The sequence below is a fragment of the Octopus sinensis genome, linkage group LG3, assembly GCF_006345805.1.
Source record: "Octopus sinensis linkage group LG3, ASM634580v1, whole genome shotgun sequence".
Taxonomy (NCBI): Eukaryota; Metazoa; Mollusca; class Cephalopoda; order Octopoda; family Octopodidae; genus Octopus; species Octopus sinensis.
Genome location: NC_042999.1, coordinates 50,660,909 through 50,680,728, shown reverse-complemented (window position 1 = coordinate 50,680,728; position 19,820 = coordinate 50,660,909). Strand labels below are relative to the sequence as shown.

The 19,820-nt window shown below is 36.6% G+C and overlaps 1 long non-coding RNA gene across 3 annotated transcripts in view; it reads right to left on the bottom strand.

Annotated features, from left to right (window-relative positions):
- Nucleotides 1-19,820, bottom strand: part of LOC118762443 — a 426,872-nt gene that overhangs the window by 386,480 nt on the left and 20,572 nt on the right. The window contains exon 1 of one of the 3 annotated variants that reach the window (XR_004998197.1): nucleotides 12,604-13,217. The exons of the other annotated variants lie outside the window; for them this stretch is intronic. This is a non-coding gene — a long non-coding RNA (uncharacterized LOC118762443). Of the gene's footprint in view, nucleotides 1-12,603; nucleotides 13,218-19,820 lie in introns of those variants that run through there. 3 annotated transcript variants of the gene reach the window in all.

The following is a 19,820-nucleotide window of genomic DNA, read 5'->3' as shown; positions in this document are numbered from 1 at the left end:
GTAGAGATATACTTACCTAATAAAAATGATCTAATGGTTCAATATCTAGAAGAAATTTTCAGATCTATGTTCCAAACTTTTGGCCACAACTGTATACAGAGTATTCTTTATTGTAGATATTAGAAAACCTATAGCCTAGTGGTTAGGAAACTAGGCTCTTGATCATAAGGTCAAGGGTTTGGTTCTCAGTCTGAGAGGCATATTATGTATTTGGGTGAGGCATTTTATTTCTTGCTGTTCCAATCTACTTAGCTAGCAAAAATGAGTATTAAGTCTGAGCAAGCCAGCACTTGGTTAGTATCCAGTTAGGACAGCAGCAATAACATGACAAGGGAGCAACCAAAATGCTTCAGGCTTGAAGTGGGATACGACCAGAAGTGGATTACAAACAATCTATCCTTACTCCTTTTCTTTTATCCTTTTTTTACTTCAAATAGCAAATATAGACTTGTGTAGACAGACAATCACGAAATATCTACTTGGAAAGAGTTCATTTCAACAAGATCAATATCTGATACAAAACATATAGCTACAATAACCGGATTTAGAAATCACATTCCATTCTAATTTTATGATTTTCATTTCTTCATTTTCTTTTTTATTGTGAAATATTAGTACTTAGCAATTTTGCACTGCAAAAAAAAAAAAGAAAGAAAGAAGAGGAATAAAATCACTTTAATATTGATTTTTAATTAATTCTGCCATGACAAAAGCTTGAAGTGAAAACCTATATTTTTGCAACTTTTAAAAATTAAGTTGTTCTTATCTACACAGTCACCATTCTAGTGTCACTTTTTTTGTAATTTTAAGATTTCTTTCTATTTCCTTTCTACTAAAAATTGTATTTTCTCAAAGTTGTCTATCACTTATCTCTATCACTTCTCAAGTAACCAAAAAACTCAATCATAAATTGCTTTACATCTATAATTAGCTGACATATTGATTAATTTATTTCTCCTATAAATTAGTTTAACTTTCGTTATTTGATTTTTATTTTATTTCATTTCTTTCTTTTTTCTTCTTTTTTTTTTAGTCTCACTGTATCAGCTGACTTATTATAGTGCAGTTCACTGATTGGTTTATTTGATCCAATCAACAAGCAAAATTAGAATGGTAGCAGTTCTAACCTGTATTATTATCTCCAGAGTGATAAATGTAAAAGTACTGTGCAGTTAACGTTGAGAGACATTCTATTTGGTGAGACGGGGTGTATGATTTGTATGATTTATTACATGGCATTATTACTTCAGAGTCAGACTCTGATTAATAGAAAATAAAGTGGTGGTAGTGGTGGTGGATGCAGTAAGTGTTATAAAGTAAATAATTGTATACTCCACTAAGATAATGAATTATGTCATAAAAGGCCATTTTGTGTTGATATTAACTCATGGACACTTTGTCAGTTTCACATTTAATTGATCTATGTTATTTAATATGTGTCTAATTTGTTTTCTCTTCAAATGAGAAGTATTCTTCATTGATCAAATATCTTTCAGATAAAAAAACAAAAAAGAAAAACAAACAAACATGATAATTATGGTAAAAGAAACAACGCATTAACTTGTTAGATCTATTTACTTACATTCTTAAAAATTAAGCCAAAGTTCAAAACAAACAAAGAAGAATTTAGTCAATAAAATTAAATTCTCTAACCCTTCATCTATTGAAAATATGTGTGCATGTGTATATATATATATATATATATATATATATATACAATAGGGATGACCATTAGGTGGACATCCATTATGCTACAAGTAGATCCACTATAGCCTTACCACTAAAAAAGGAATGTTTTCAAGAAAATTTAGCAAACGCCAGAACATAAGTGAGCAAGACAAATGAAAAGAAACAGAATATAGATTAATCATAAACTAGTTTTGCTATTAACCCTTACACAAAATTATTTACATAATTGTCCGTAGCTCTTCAGTATGATCGTCAATGCAAATATAATTTGCCGAACTATACATGAGATGTCCGCATTTGATTGAACATGTATACAGTTCTACCAATTACACTTGGGGTTATCTTTCAAAAGTCCTTGTTTTGGCTCGCTAAAATACCGGAAATAATTCTGCAGAAAATAATTCTCTGCGGGGAATTTTGCTGTTTAGAGAACATAGTTATTTGAATTTAAATTTAAATAACTATGTTCATATACATGCTTAGATTAAATTTGTCACCCCTCATATAGGAAGCAGTGAATAAAACATTCATTGATATTGCAAATATCTGCTCAGTTGAATAAAAATCCGACATATGCAATTGAAGCAATCTTAAATTAAAATAATCATCTATCCATATACATCAGTGACTGGCAAGTAATTGTGGTGTTAATCAAGTTACTCTACATGCAATTAAAGTTGAACCATTTTAATTTTATTTTGCTTAAGATTAGGATGTTGTGAGAAAATGTGAAAGTTTTTGGCTAGACAGAAATCACAGTGCTTTGGTCCATTTGTAAACATTGCTACTTTGTTCAGGATCACTCAGATAATACTTCTGGTCTTTCTTTTATCTTTTTATCTCCAAATATATATGGAAAGTGCTGATTTTTTTGGTTATTGTTTTACCTTAACCATCCTTGCCTAAATGCATTTCAGTTCATAACTGTCCTATCTTTTTAAGTTACTTTGAACTACCATTATCTAAAGTATTCTTTCCTTATTTACTGCATTATCATGTGATTTGAGAGAAATTTAGCTGTTACTTGTAGGAGGTTATTTGCTGGAGAGAGAAAGGGATACTTCAGTGAGTGCTGTTAGCCCTTATATCAATCAAGATCTAGCAGGCCTACAGTTAAAGGCGATCCAAACCATAACCATTCCATCTTTTAACTCAAATAGTGTATGTCGCACTACACTGTCCACTGTGTGTAATTTGAAGGAAATTTGACTGCTATTTTTAGTAGGTGAGCAACAAGACCAAGTAGAAACTGTCTTGGTTCCTGTTCCTCTTGAGTATTATTGCAAGTGTTTAATTCAAGTCATGTAAGTCTTTGAGGAAGTTATCTGTTAAAAAATTTATCATCACGGTGCCATCATGAGTCCTATGTGGTACTCTCTGGGGAGATATCAGCACAATGCATATATAAGATGAAGTTTTTTGAGATGTTCATCTTTCAGCAAACATAACTCTATATTTCAGCAGTTTGCTTATCAACCTCATTTTACTCTAGATTAATTCTCTTCTCTTATCAGCAAACATTCCTTGGAGGCCTACAAATTCCATCGAGTGTTCAACAAGAACAATATAGCAATACGCTTCAGCTTCATGCAGAATATTTTCACACTATTACATTATTGAGAATTATAATGCAAATATATTGTAATTATTCATCATCTAATCTTCTGTTATCCCTCAAATGGAGTCTCTTTTCATGCATACTTCTCCACACTTGGATTTTTTCAACAATGTTCAACAGAGTGAAGTTGACCTGTTGTAGATCTCTCAAGCTACTGATTCTTTGACCCTCCATACTGTCACACATTTGAGCTGATTATTAACAATGCCTTTACTACTACTTGTTCTTCATGGCATGTCATATACCCATTTCAGTGGAGGCACATGTTACACAACTTTTCAGTGATTGGTACCACTTCTATGTCAAGCAGCACGTTTTTATTCAAGGCATGGTCCAGGCAAATTAGCTCCAAAGTGCAATAAAATATCTATATTTCTATGACATAATGAGTCGGTTTATACCTCATTGCTGGTGGGAAACACTCAATCTGTAAAGGGCCCCTGGTTCTTTGCTTTCAAGGGCATAAATATCTTCCAATCACAAGGTCTTTAGATGTTCGTGTTAACTTTAACCATGTGGCATTAACATACATTTTGACATCAGTGAGGTGATCCCTGTCATATTGTATGTTGGAGCCTTGGTACTTGAAGTTAGGTTTTGGTCATGTCATGCTCATCATCCCTGAAGTGCTGATGTTCATATCCTTTGATGACATCACGACAAGTCACTTTGTGCTTTTGAAAGCTTGTGGAATAAAGTTATTCCTTACTTGAAAAGGAGGTAAGGATTGACAATAAGAAGGGAATCATCATCATCATCAAAGAAGCCTGTCATCATCATCATCATCATCATCATCATCATCATAATCATCATTTAACATCTACTTTCTATGCTAGCATGGGTTGGATGATTTGACTGAGGTCTGGCGAACCAGATGGCTGCACTCAAGCTCCAGTCTGATCTGGCAGAGTTTCTACAGCTGGATGCACTTTGTAATGCCAACCACTCCGAGAGTATAGTGGGTGCTTTTACGTGCCACTGGCACGAGAATCCAGCTGTAAAATCCAATCAAACTCATTCTAGCTTGGGAAAATGAATGGTAAACAAGTGAATGAAAAATGAAAAGTGAAATTGGACTTTGGTGTTGTTTGGGAGAAATTATTTTATTCCATGGGAAAGAATGAACTTAATTTAGATATACTTGTGCTTCCAATGAAATTGAGTTTGTTTTATCTCTGATTTTGCATTGCTTATTGGAGATAGTGAAAGAAGGAAGTCATTATAAAGATACAGAGATTAACTAATATGCGGTACTCACATAAATACTATTGCAAGAGATGTGAATTGCCTGTTGAGAACTAAAAAGAAAAATTTAATGAAGGAACAGCACATTATTCTATTTCTTTCAATTCAATAGAAAGTTAAAGATCTTTCCGGTTCTTTCCTTGAAGATATCCAATGTGGTCATAATTTCAATGTATATTCTTTGTATTGCAAGTAATTATGAACTTCACCTATCTATCTATTATGTATAGTGTGTGTTTATAAACTTGAAGTCTATTTGATGAAGATCTTATGAAAGGTCGACCACTTCAACTGTTACAGTGTCTGTGCATGAAAAAGTTTTAATCAATTCAGTATCAACTTAATGTTGTTGAGGAGAAATAGTAATCAATATTAGATTGGTAAAAGCTCTTGAGGAATACTCTTGAGGAATTCTTCTGGTGTTACATTGAATCATTTACAATCATCTTCATCATAACATATTTACAACACAATTAACATTAACATACATATGCATATTTTTTTCATTCTGCACTTTAGGGACTTTTCTGATCCCTAAAGCTAGATATATCTTTAATATATAAAATTATTTATAATTCTTAATCAATAGTTATAAAGTGCTCTTCAAATGATTTGAGATGTCATCTATTTTTTTTTTATGTCATTATTCATCAATTTTTCAATATATTGTATTTTCACGAACAGGAAAAAGTCTATGCGTATTTTGGTATGACATTATTTGTTAATGTTTTACATTTTTTATGCTTAGAAGGAAAAAAACAATATGTGGATCTGTTGGTCCTTTCTTTATGCTGATGAAATACATAAAATCAAGCAATACTATTTTTGTTACTTCATTCAGATAGACTCTCTATAGATATATGCACAATATCATTGTTTTATCGCAATATTGTATGTTTTCCTAGACTGCGGGATAGCAGAAATGTTAGCATGCTGGGCAAAATGCTTAGTGGTATTTCATCCGTTTTTAAAGGTGGCGAGCTAGCAGAAATGTTAGCACGACGGATGTATTTCATCTGCCGTTACGTTCTGAGTTCAAATTCTGTCGAGGTCGACTTTGCCTTTCATCCTTTCGGGGTCGATTAAATAAGTACCAGTTTCGCACTGGGGTTGATATAATTGACTTAATCCCTTTGTCTGTCCTTGTTTGTCCTCTCTGTGTTTAGCCCCTTGTGGGTAGTAAAGAAATAGGTATTTCATCCGTTTTTACATTCTGAGTTCAAATTCCACCAGGGTCAACTTTGCTTTTCATCTTTTCGGGGTCAATAAATTAAGTACCAGTTGCATTCTAGGGTTGATCTAATTGACTGCCCCCCTCCCCCAAAATTTTGGACCTTGTGACTAGAGTAGAAAAGAATATTGTATGTTTTCCATGATAATGTCATGTGATCCAACCTGACAGTCACGTGAAAATTCTTTAACAAGGTTCCTCGTTTGCATGTGTCAAGAAGTTTCTTCTTTTATGATGTTGTCTGGCATGTGTCTGCAATTTTAACTCTCAACTGAGTCAAATGAGGGTTGGAGTTAATATCGCATGCATATATGATATTTGAACTATGCGAAAACACATGGCCTAATAGTTAGGGTGTTGGGCTTACAGTAGTGAGGCTGTGAGTGCACTTCCTGGACCAGGCTGAGTATTGTGTTCTTGAGCAAGACACTTTATTTCATGTTGCTCCAGTTCACTCAGCTGTAGAAATGAGCTGCAACATTACTGGTGCCAAGCTGTACCAGCCTTTGCCTTTCTCTTGGACAACATTGGTGGTATGGAGATGGGAGACTTGTATGCATGGGTGAGTGTTGGTCTTCTACAAATAACCTTGCTCAGATTTCTGCCTGTAAGGGGAACTTTCCAGGTGCAATTGATTAAGGCCAGCAGAAGTAAAAGGCTGTTTGTGACTTCCGCTTTAGTTTTATAAACACTTATTTAAGGGATTATATTTATGAATTTGAAGAAGCTCCTCTGTTCAGAATAATAAATACAATCTATTTAGTAATGATAATTTCTTTTAATTGATAATGTAACGATATGAATTTATGATAAAATGTCTCTCTCCTTTTAGCTGCCTTGGAAGCAGTTATAGGAAATTAAGGAAACAAGGTTATCAACAAAGTTATCTATCATTTTCATTGAATATTCTTAGGTTATTCTTATTTGTGTGTTGCATTAAACAAAAAAAAGTTTCAAGTTATCAGCTAAAAAATACGTGTATGTGTGTGTGTGTGTGTGTGTGTGTGTGTGTGAGTCAGTCAGTTAATTATTATTCAGTTTTATTTCTAGATTTCTTGTCAATAGAGAAAGAGTCAGTTTCTAACCTAGATCCAAGGTTCCTTCATTGGAATTTCAACAACATGAACAGGGTATTTTTTGTTAGTTTGTCTGTCTGTCTGTATGTATGTATGTATTTATATATGTATGTATGCATGCATGTATGTATGCCTGTATGTATACTCCTTACTCTCTCTTTTACTTGTTTCAGTCATTTGACTGCAGCCATGCTGAAGCACCATGCTGGAGCAAATCGACCTCAGGACTTATTCTTTGGAAGCCTTGTACTTATTCTATTGGTCTCTTTTGCCAAACCGCTAAGTTACAGGGACGTAAACACACCAGCAAATTGTCAAGCGATGTTGGGGGGGACAAACACAGACACACAAACACACACACACACACACAAATGTATACATATATATGATGGGTTTCTTTCAGTTTCCGTCTACCAAATCCACTCACATGGCTTTGGTCGGCCCGAGGCTATAGTAGAAGACACTTGCCCAAGGTGCCATGCAGTGGGAATGAACCTAGAACCACGTGGTTGGTAAACAAGCTACTTACCACACAGCCACTCCTGCGCCTATGTATGGATATATGTATGTATGGATGAATAGATAGGTGTGTGTGTGTGTGTATATTTTTATGTGTATGTACAGATGTATTTTATACAGATAGATACATAGAAGTCTATTGACATTATTTCCTGATTAGCTTGTGTTCAAAATTCTAAAATGTAATTTAAATCTACATAGAAGGAAACCGTTTCTGTCAGCTTGTACGCACAATTGAGAAATGTCCCAAAACACTTTATTTTTATGCATAGTAAACAGGGTATGCATAAATTTAAAACTAACTTTCGAGTTGGAAAAGAAGTAAAAAAAGAATGTAAAAAGAAAAAGAACAGAACAGAAATGATGGAATACTAACAATGACATATGCATTGTTGTCAGCAGACAAAAGAAGAGAACCAGAATATGACTAATGATGACCAATCTATGACTAATGTCAAGAGATTAAAGCAAATCAACATGAATAAGCAGACCTCTTGCTTGTAAGTTCACCAAAAACAGAAGGCAAACCTCGAAGGACTATAAGAAATGGTCATTAACTAAATTTTAAACAGTTTCAGTGGAACTATGTTAATGATCAGGTCACAGTTGTATAATGAACATTTTGGCAAGAAACGAATGACAAATGAATTTAGCAAATTTGGGGTTTTTAATTCGTTAAAATTATTCTTCCACAGTGTAATTTACAATTTAAATTTTTTTATCTACTTTTGCTCTACCCTCTCATAAACACGATGATTTCATTCGTTGAAAATTTATTCGATGACAAAGTTTATTTTGGATAATTCTGTTATTGAAGTAACACAATTTAATCTGGACATAATTTGTTTTCAAAATCTTATTGTCTAAGTTAGCCAGTGGAAAGGTATATATATATATATATATATATATATATATATAAGTCAAACAAATCAACCCCAGGGCTTATTTTTTGTAAGCCTAGTACTTATTCTATCGGTCTCTTTTGTCGAACCGCTAAGTTATGGGGATGTAAACACACCAGCATCAGTTATCAAGCGATGTTGGGGGGACAAACACAGACACACAAACATAAACACATGCATACATACATATATATATTTATACATATATATGACGGGTTTCTTTTCAGTTTCCGTCTACCAGATCCACTCACAAGGCTTTGGTTGGCCCGAGACTATAGTAGAAGACACTTGCCCAAGGTGCCACACAGTGGGACTGAACCCAGAACTATGTGGTTCGTAAGCAAGCTACTTACCACACAGCCACTCCTACATCTGTGTTATTCAAGGATTCTTTATATCTTTTATTTTTTACATGTTTTAGTCATTAGACTGCAGCCATGCTGGGGGACCTATGTGTGTGAGTGTCTTGCTGTGCACTCATTCATGATGATATATGTATACATATGCATAATTGTCACCATGTTGACTCAGCTCCACATTAAAGTTTTGCAGACATAGGACATGTCCACTTCATTAGATATTTGGAAAATGCCTGCTTTAACTCTCAACTGAGTCAAATGAGGGTTGGAGTTAATATCGCATGCATATATGATATTTGAATTATGTGAAATCACATGGGCCAATAGTTTGAATGCTGGGCTTACAATTGCGAGGTTGTGGGTGTGCTTCCTGGACTGGGCTGTGTATTGTGTTTTTCAGCAAGACACTTTATTTCATGTTCCTCCAGTTCACTCAGCTGTAGAAATGAGCTGCAACATTACTGGTGCCAAGCTGTATTGTTCTTTGCCTTTCTCTTGGACAACATTGGTGGTGTGGAGATGGGAAACTGGTATGCATGGGTGAGTGTTAGTCTTCTACAAATAATCTTGCCCAGACTTCTGCCTTGGAGGGAACTTTTGATTAAGGCCAGGAACAGTTGATTAAGGCCAGCAGAAGAGTCTTTTCTTTATGATGTTTAAAATAGATACATTGCTTGCTGAACATAACAATATCAAGCTTACTGAATGTATAATAAACCTCATATAATTATATAAAAGATAAATATATATTTTATTAAGTTACTATTCATCTGATGATGAGGATGTGTTCTGCACAAGTGAGTCAATCTGTTATTATTAATTATTTAAAAACTCCAAATACATTTGCTGCATGTTATTTTCTTTTGTGTGTTCACTCATTTGTGTGTCATCTTGTTCTTCTCCTGTCTACTATTTCATCATTAATATTCTGCTGTTGCTTAGCCTTGTCAGTCATTTCCTGTTTCACTGCCCCCTTACCACTTTTTAGCTCCTCTCAATCACTCCTACTCTCTCTCTTAATATGTGAGTTGTCATGTGACTCCTCTACAGCAAGAAATCTGTTCTTCCCTGACCCCCTTCTCTCATATTTTTACTCATCTTTTGCTCCTTCCCTTCTAATGTAAAGTTTTCCCCTGGGGTGGGGATCATTGTCTTGCAAATTGCCTGACAGTCCCATTAGTGCTGATGGCACGAAAAAAGCTCCTTGTACACACTGTAAAGTGGCTGGCATTACAAAGGGCATCTAGCCACAGAAACCATACTGAAGCAGACACTGGGGCATTATGTAATCCTTGGGCCCATTAGGTCTTGATAAACTATCTAACCCATGCCAACATGGAGCGTGGAAGTTAAATGATGATGACGATGGTGACAATACTGATAACGACTGCTGATGATGATAACTACAGGGATGATGACCAATGATGATGATATATATGTGTGTATATATATATTATATGTATACATATATATATATTAATGCACACACACGTGGTCACATATGCACACACACACATGTGAAAGCACCTAGCTCAGTGGTTAGAGCACCGGGTTCACAATCATGAGGCAGTGAGTTTGATTCTTGGACTGGGCTGTGTGTTGTGTTCTTGCGCTACACACTTTATTTCACATTGCTCCAGTTCACTTAGCTGTGGAAATGAGTTGTGACATCACTGGTGCCAAGCTGTATTGGCCTTTACCTTTCCCTTGGATAACATTGGTGGCATAGAGAGAGGAGGCTGGCATGCATGGGCGACTGCTGGTCTTCCATAAACAACCTTGCCCAGACTTGTGTCTCAGAGGGGTACTTCTTAGGTGCAATCCCGTGGTCATTCATAACTGGAGGGGGTCTATACATATATATGTACATGGATACATGACGGATGGGTCAAAATGCCTTTCTGTATGTATTCCAGCTGGCTGCATTCTGGTTTCAAATCCTGCTAAGGTCAGCTATGCCTTACACCTTTTTAGGGTTGATAAAACAAAGTACCAGTCTAAAGTTGTGAAACACTATCACATACAACAACCACACCACCACTGCCAACAACAACAACCACATCACCACTGCCAAAAACAACAACAACCACACTAATATCAACGAAAATCATACCAGCAGCAACAATAACTACTCCAACATGTTAACAACAACAACAATCATACCAATACCACAGTCACCACAATGGCAATAGTCACGCCAGAATCAACCAAAACAACAACCACACATACATTCACATACACCAACAATAACCATATTAAAAAATACCATCAGCAACAACAATTACAGAAACAATCATACCAAACCAATAACTACTACTGCCACTACTTTCACCACCAACACCACCACAACCACCAACGCCACCAACACCACCACCACCACCTCTGCCACCACTTTTGTTACCACCACCACCACCACCACCACCACTACTACTACATGGTCTCTCAATGTGCTAGAAATAACAGTCAGATGTTCTTCAAATCAAACTACAAACATTCCTAAACAGATGTATGTCTAAAGCAATGTTTGAATAACACGAAAACAGGACATACATAATAGCTGGAAAAAACAAAAAGAAAAAAAGTGACTTGGTCACGGTTGGATTGTTTTGAGGCATAGATCTACTCCCAGTCAGAGCTGGTTTGTGGTTAAACATCTTTAACAACAACTACAGCATCAATAGTTGTGTTGAATGTATCTGGAGGAGAACTATAGTGCTGTGACTGTGTGTGTGTGTGTGTTTGTGTCATTTTTGCTGTGTATGTATATGTGTGTGTGTGTGTGTGGATGTCTTTGTATGTGTGTGTGTGTGTGTGTATCTGTCTGTCTGCCTTTCTGTGAGTATGTGAGTTTGTGTGTGTGTTTGTGTCATTTTTATGTTTGTGTGTGTATGTCTGTCTTTCTGTGAGTATGTGTGTGTGTGTCTGTCTTTGTGTATGTGTGTGTGCATATATCTCTGTCGTTGTTGCTAGGTGTGTATCTGTGTGTGTGTGCACATGCATGCATGTGGCTTTTTGTGTGTGTGTGGCTGTTTGTGTGAGTATGTGTGTATGTGTATATGTGTGTGTGTGTGTATGCATGTCTTTGTGTGTGTGTGTGTTTGCGTCACTGTTGCTGTGCGTGTGTGTGTTTGTATGATTGTTGCTATATGTGTGTGTGTGTGTGTGCATGTCATTGTTGCTCTGTGTGTGTGTGTATGTGTGTCTGTGTGTATATGTGTCTGTCTTTGTGTGTATGTGCATCTGCCTTTGTGTGAGTGTGTGTGTTCGGAGGGGATGTGAGTGTGTGTGTGTGTGTGTGTGTTGGAATGTGTTGGGGTGTGTGTGTGCATGTGTGTCTGAGTTTACGTGTGAAACTGTGTCAGTTTCTGCATGTGTGTTTGTGCGTTTGTGTGCATGTGATCAGTTTGTGAGTGCGTGTATATGAATGTCTGTGTATGTATTTGTGCATCAGTTTGTAGGTTTGTGTATGCTTAAATGTCAGTTTGTGTGTGTGTGCATGTGTATATGGATGTGTGTATGTGTTATTGGTTGTATCTGCTTTATTGACATTGTTTTGCCCCAGGCCAGCCCTGTTCGAGCAGATGTGTGATGAAAGACATCCCTGCCATGACTATCCTGTCTCTTTAGAAATATGTAGGACTACATTATATAGCGTGTCCTATCCTTGGGGGAGATTTGGCTGCTATTTCTTGATGTTCTGTTATTGGTTTGTGTTTTGTTTCTGGGAGAGGGGAAGAGAGAAAGAGAAAAACTATTCATACTGACTGACAAAGGTACAGAGCTAAAGAAAGAAAGAGTGAAAGAAAGGATAGACAATGAGAGAGAATGAGATGGGAAGAGAGAGGGAGAGAAAGAGAAAGAGAAAGTACGATAACGATGATGCTAACATGAAAGAGATACTGGGAAATTTGTGAGTTTTGTGACTGTGTGTCTGAGGAATTCGGTAATTCTAAACTCAACTTACCTCATCCGTTTCTATCTCTCATCTCTGTCCCTATATTTCATCATCCCTGAAAACTGAACCCTGCTCCACAATTTCTTTGAAACCATTTTCGCTTTTTGTTTACTTGCTGTTTTTCATTTTTTTCTTTGTTTTAATTTTCTTTTCTGTTCTCTCTCTTATGTCACTTCCTCATCCAGTGAAACAGCATCACCTGTACCATCAATGATTCATTTTCTCTCTCTCTCTCTCTTCTCTATTCCCTAACCTTTGTACCCCACCCTACTCTCTTATTTCACTGCCCTTCACTTCACCATCGACCGTCTCTGTTTAGCTATTGGCTAACATTTAGGGGTCTGAAAATTTTCCAGAGTTCATCGAGCAATGCCTGTTCTTTCAACTTCGGCACTCCGCGGACAGGTTACAAGCACTTCTTGTCACAACATTGATCAACCAAGCAGTCAACCTCAACGAAATAAATGCCTCTTGGTGTCTCCACACAAATATAACTAAGGATCCCGGCACTACATGAACCAAACAGTCACTCGGACAACTCTGTCAACCACTAACTCATAACACACACACGCGCGCACAGCCACACAGGCACACACACACATGTACACACACACACACTCTCTCTCTCTCTCTCTTTCTCTTTCTCTCTCTATCTCTGTCTACCTAACTATCTATCTATCTATCTATCTATCTATCTGTCTGTCTGTCTGTCTATCTATCTGTCTGTCTGTCTGTCTGTCTGTCTGTCTATCCATCTATCTATCTGTTAGTCAGTCTGTCTATCTATGTATCTATGTATGTATGTATCTCTCTCTCTCTCTGCATGGTTTTATTATCAAAGCTTGCTCCTTTGTATCTTTGTCACAAATCTATCATATCCTGTTTAGTGTTTTCTATCTCAAATTTCATTTCCTCCCACAAGCATTTTCATCGTCCCCTTTTCTTTATTTCCTTTATTCCTTTAAAACTTCTCTATACAGTGCAATGCAGGAGCTCTGAGTGATCATTCAACCTGTAGGAACAGCTGCTAAATCTCCCTCAAACCACACCTAACCGTCTTAAAAAAAAATATGGTGGGGGCACCTTAGAAGATGCAATCTGGGGCATTTTATTCCAGAGAGAGTGAGACTGAGACAGACAGACAGACAGATAGATGGATTGATGGATGGATGGATGGATAGAGAGAAAGATAGATAGACTGAGAGAGAGAGAGAGAGAGAGAGAAAGAGAGATGGACAGAAAGAGAGAGATAAAGATAGAAATAGGGTGATACATAGATAGATAGAGAGAGAAGAAGAGAGATGGATAGAGGCAAAAATATATAGACAGACAGACTGACAAATAGATTAATAGATAGATACAGATAGATAGCTAGATAGATAAGTAGAGGGAGAAGGAGAGAGAGAGAGAGAGAGAATGAAAGAGAGAGGGCAAGATGACTGCAGTGTCACGACGTGTATTCTTTTGATCATAGGTCTGTTTCATCAGAGTTGACCTGGGGTTAAATAGCAACAACAACAACATCATCAACATCAACAACGACACTACACTTTCATTATTATTTTTCATTATTGTTAGTTAAAAACATATTTTTCTCCTCTTTCCTTTCACTTTCATCTTTCACTGTGCATTTTTGTTTTCCTTCCAGTCTAATTGTATAGCTTTTCCTTTCTATCTACCTCTCTCCTTCTCATAATTCCCTCCTCATATCTTCTTTCTATCATTTTCTCCACTACTATCACTACTACCACAAAGTCCCATATCACCCCCTCCTTTTTTATTTTGTGTTTTTTTTTTACTTTTTTTTAAATAGGCGTAGGAGTGGCTGTGTGGTAAGTAGCTTGCTTACCAACCACATGGTTCCGGGTTCAGTCCCACTGCGTGCCACCTTGGGCAAGTGTCTTCTACTATAGCTTCGGGCCAACCAAAGGCTTGTAAGTGGATTTGGTAGATGGAAACTGAAAGAAGCCCGTTGTATATATGTATATGTATATATATGTGTGTGTCTGTGTCTGACCCCCCCAACATCGCTTGACAACTGATGTTGGTGTGTTTACTTCCCCATAACTTAGTGGTTCGGCAAAAGAGACTGACAGAATAAGTACTAGGCTTACAAAGAATAAGTCCTGGGGTCGATTTGCTCGACTAAAGGTGGTGTTCCAACATGGCTGCAGTCTAATGACTGAAACAAGTAAAAGAGAGTAAAAGAGAGATACGTACACACACACACACACACACATACACATTTTAGTTTCTCTTTTTTCCTCTCCTCTTTCACACTTCTTTGTCTTCTGTTTGTGTTTCTGGCAGTGTCACAGCATGGGCATAACCACAGTGGGAAAATTATCAAAGAATAATTCCTATTTACCTCACACTTTTCCCTTTCTTTCTTCTCTCTATACATGTATGTATGTGCGTATATGTGTGTGTGTGTCTGTGAGTGTAAATATAAATGTATATTCATATGTATATATATGTATGTGTGTGTGTGTGTGTATATGTTGTATATAGTATGTATATGTATATATAAACATTAATATTGAACACTGCCTTAGTGGATGAATATTTGTGGGTTAACCAGGCCTGGATGATGCATATGTGTGTGTGTGTGTGTGTGTGCATGCATATGTGTATGTATATATATGTGTATGTATATATATGTATATTATATATATATATATGTACATATATATATATATATATATGTGTGTGTGTATGTATATATATATATATATACATCTCTCTCTCTCACTCTCTCTCTCTCTCTATATATATATATATATATATTGTATATATATACATACATACATACATACATACATAAATATATGCACACATACATAAATACATGCATACAGATACATGAATACATACACATGCTGCATATTTAGTTTGCTTAGCAATTAAAGAAATATATTCTATAAAGAATAAAAAATGAATACAGAATAAAATCATGAAGCAGTGTAATAGGGAAATTTATCCTATCAACATTGTTTGCTGAAAGAAGCAGGAACTGCACTCTGTTTCTCCATTTCTACTGATAACAACAGGAGAAGGAAGCAAGAGAAAAAAATACACTTGAAAGGATGAAAAGAATAATTATGTTATAAAATAGTGATTTCTATTGACAAGGTTCAGAAATAATTCTTTTTAGGAGAAGTTTATGGTCATATGTTTCCAGTTATATATTTTAGCAAAAAAAAATTGAATAATGTTCATTTTATTGAGTGTGGAGAAATGAAAGGTAAAAAAAAAAGAAAGCACCTCCAATGAGACTAGGCAGCTGAAACTATTGTGATAGAACTAAATACTATGCAAAAAATGCCCCAAACAAAACAAAGCTTTTATTGTTTTGCCTTTACTTCATGAGAAATATTAATTTTTCTCTACAAAAGTAATCCTCAAAAACTTGTAGTAAAAATAAAATATTTAGTCAAAATATATATATAGGCGCAGGAGTGGCTGTGTGGTAAGTAGCTTGTTTACCAACCACATGGTTCCGGGTTCAGTCCCACTGCGTGGCACCTTGGGCAAGTGTCTTCTACTACAGCTTCGGGCCGACCAAAGCCTTGTGAGTGGTTTTGGTAGACGGAGTCTGAAAGAAGCCCATCATATATATGTATATATATATATATATATATATGCGTGTGTGTGTTTGTGTGTCTGTGTTTGTCCCCCTAGCATTGCTTGACAACCGATGCTGGTGTGTTTATGTCCCCGTTACGTAGCGGTTCGGCAAAAGAGACCGATAGAATAAGTACTGGGCTTACAAAAGAATAAGTCCTGGGGTCGAGTTGCTCGATTAAAGGCGGTGCTCCAGCATGGCCGCAGTCAAATGACTGAAACAAGTAAAAGAGTATGTACTTGGGTGACTTTTAAATTAAAAATGGTAAGTAATTTTTTCACTCACCCTGCTCTTTATTAACGAGAAGACAAACTTGAATATATCAACTCAGTTCAGTAATTTGCTTTATGGCTAAATTTTACAAAGGTTGGGCTGGTCTTTTTTTTATTTGAGGCAGTTTTTTTTGTGTAGCCAGATGGATGCTCTTCCTGTTACCTGCACTTTTCTCTTTTATAAATAAGGGGCTTTTATTCCACTACTTTAAGAGCCTAGGGCTACAGAATGTAAAATGGTAAATGTTCAACACCATTTTGTCTCTCAGACAATCTCATGCAAGATTTGGATTATTCGTTTCAGTCATTTGACTGTGGCCATGCTGGAGCACCGCCTTTAGTTGAGCAAATCACCCCCCAGGACTTATTCTTTGTAAGCCTAGTACTTATTCTATCGGTCTCTTTGCATGTGTGTGTGTATGTGTGTATATATGTATATATATATATATATATATATATATATATACACACACACACACACACACACACACACACACCACACACACACACACACACACACACCAACATCAGTTGGAGAGACAAACACACACACAAACATATATACACGCATAGTTCTTTCAGTTTATACTCACAAGGCGATAGTAGCCTGAGGCAATAGTAGAAGACACTTGCCCAAGGTGCAATGCAGTGGGACTGAACCCAAACCATGTGGTTGGTAAGCAAGCTACTTACCACACAGCCACTCTTACACCTATATATATGTATATATGTATATATATATATGTCTGTGTGTGTGTGCATGTGCTGGAAATTGCTTGGAGATAAAAGATGTGTTTTAAAAACCTTCCTAGGTACATGTTTCCACAGCAAGAAACTTTCAGTAGCTCATATCTTTATACTGTTTACATTAAATTATATATATATATAATATATATATATATATATGATTGATTGATTGATTGATTGATTGATCCTAGTTTCAGCTTATGAACTGTGGCCATGCTGGGGCACTGCCATTTGGTGTTGCTACTTGGTTTCACTTCACGAAAGCTTTCTAGCAACTGCCATTTGGTGCATGAGAGAGTTCGATGCAGCTGCCCTCATCTGCCCCTCCTGCCGTGAAGTTGGTTCATCTGGGACACCTGACAGGAAGAGATCCAGCTTCATTTTAAAGACATCTGCATCCACCCCATGCAGGTCTCTCAGGTTCTTCGGGAGGATATTGAAGAGCTGTGGGCCTCGGAAGCCCAGGCTATCACAGAATCTTGTCCTACATCTTGATGGCAAGTGTGGAGTCCTAGGCACCACGCAGTGGCGCCCAGTTCTGGCATTTGCGTAACTCTCGATGCCAAAGTTCAGGACACTTCCCTCCAGGATCTTCCAGATGTATATTATGGCATATCTTTCCCGCCTACGCTCCAGGGAATATAGTTTTAATAGTTTTAATATATAATATATAAATAAGTTTAGATAAGGCTGGTTTATGGGATTACCTTGGGTTTCACGTCCATAAAGCTCTAGCTTTGTGGTGTATCATCAGATCTCAAAACCTGTTGGCTTGAGGCTGCTCGAGCGAGTGACCTCTCTAGAATATGGAAGAGGAAAGGACCATGCTACTCAATGTCAACAACAGGGGTTGTCTTCTTTAGATGGAGACTGTATGAAAGCTCATTAGTGGGAACAATTCCCATCCTTAAACTGTTGTTCTATTTAATATCATTACGTAGATCTTAGTTGTCTTTAGTAGTTTTTACTGTTGCATATGTCTGTTTTTGGTCACCCTTCTGAAGCTGGCTTCCTTCATGTTTTTGGTGCTCCCTTTCTTCCTCTAAGTTTTTTTTTTATTATTATTTATCTTTTATTTGTTTCAGCCATGCTGGTGCACTGCTTTGAAGAATCTTAGCCAAATGAATTAGCCCTGGTACTTTATTTTTTTAAGCCTGGTACTTATTCAATCAGTCTGATTTGCTGACCTGCTAAGTTATGGTGGGTGTAAACACACCAACATCGGTTGTTAAAAGGCAGTGGAGGACAAACACAGACACAAAGACACACACACACACACACACACACACACAGACACGCATGTACATGTGCACGCACACACAGACACATGCATGCAAACACACACTGACGCATGCACACATGTGTTTCATGATCAAATCATTTTCTTCTAGCCTGATAAACTTGTGGATGCAAGGGCTAATTTCCCAGCTATGCTGGAACTCATTCACAACTAAGTGGACTAGAGCAATGTGATCTGAAGTGTTCTGTTTAAGAACATAAGGCACTGCTCACTCCAGGAATTGAAACCACAGTCACAAGGTCAGCTTTGCTCATCATCTTTTCAAAATCAGTAAAGTACCAGTCCAGCACAGTCGGTTGCTCAAATATTTAGAGTGTTAGACAAAATGCCTTACTCTTTTACTTGTTTCAGTCATTTGACTGTGGTCATGCTGGAGCACTGCCTTTAGTCGAGCAAATTGACCCCTGGACTTATTCTTTGGAAGCCTAGTACTTATTCTATCAGTCTCTTTTGCTGAACCGCTAAGTTACAGGGACATAAACACACCAGCATTGGTTGTCAAGCGATGTTGGGGGGACAAACACAAACATACACACACACACACACACACACACACACACACACATGTATATATTATGTGAATTTGTATGCATACACGCACATAAATATTTTTTCTGATGAAGGACTAGTAGCCAAAATGTTAAGACTCCTTGCTTTTCTTTTAAGGATTAAGCTTATACAATGTTGGTTCAAACTTATCTCTCCTGTGTTGTCTTCTTTCATTTTGTGTTCATTGCTATCATAACTCTTTCTCACGTGCACACACGCACACACACACACACACACACACTCATACACTATGAATAGTGCACACATAGACAAATATTTAGAAATATTTTTGAAACCCTGCCTATTTTCTGTGTCTGTTTTCAATGTATTTCATACAATAGGAATTGTATATGCTTGTATGCTGTGCAATGATTATTATTTCTATCACATGTCTCCCTATGTTATGCATACAGCTATATACAGAAATGATTTTTTTTTCTCTGATTTGATATGCAATGTGAAATCAAGAGAAAAGCTGAATGGAAGTACATTGAGATAGTATGTATGCTATTCACTGTTTTGTCCATTATATGCAAATGCTATGATTGTATATTGTAAAAAATGATAAAAAGGATGTGATTGTATAATACATGACTGAGTGTATATTGTATATTGTGTTTTGATGACAAAGCAAGGTGTTAGAGGTTATGTCCACAAATGGTATCTAAGGGTTTTACATACACACACATATGAACACATTGAACGCATACTGACATGTACACAAGCACATACA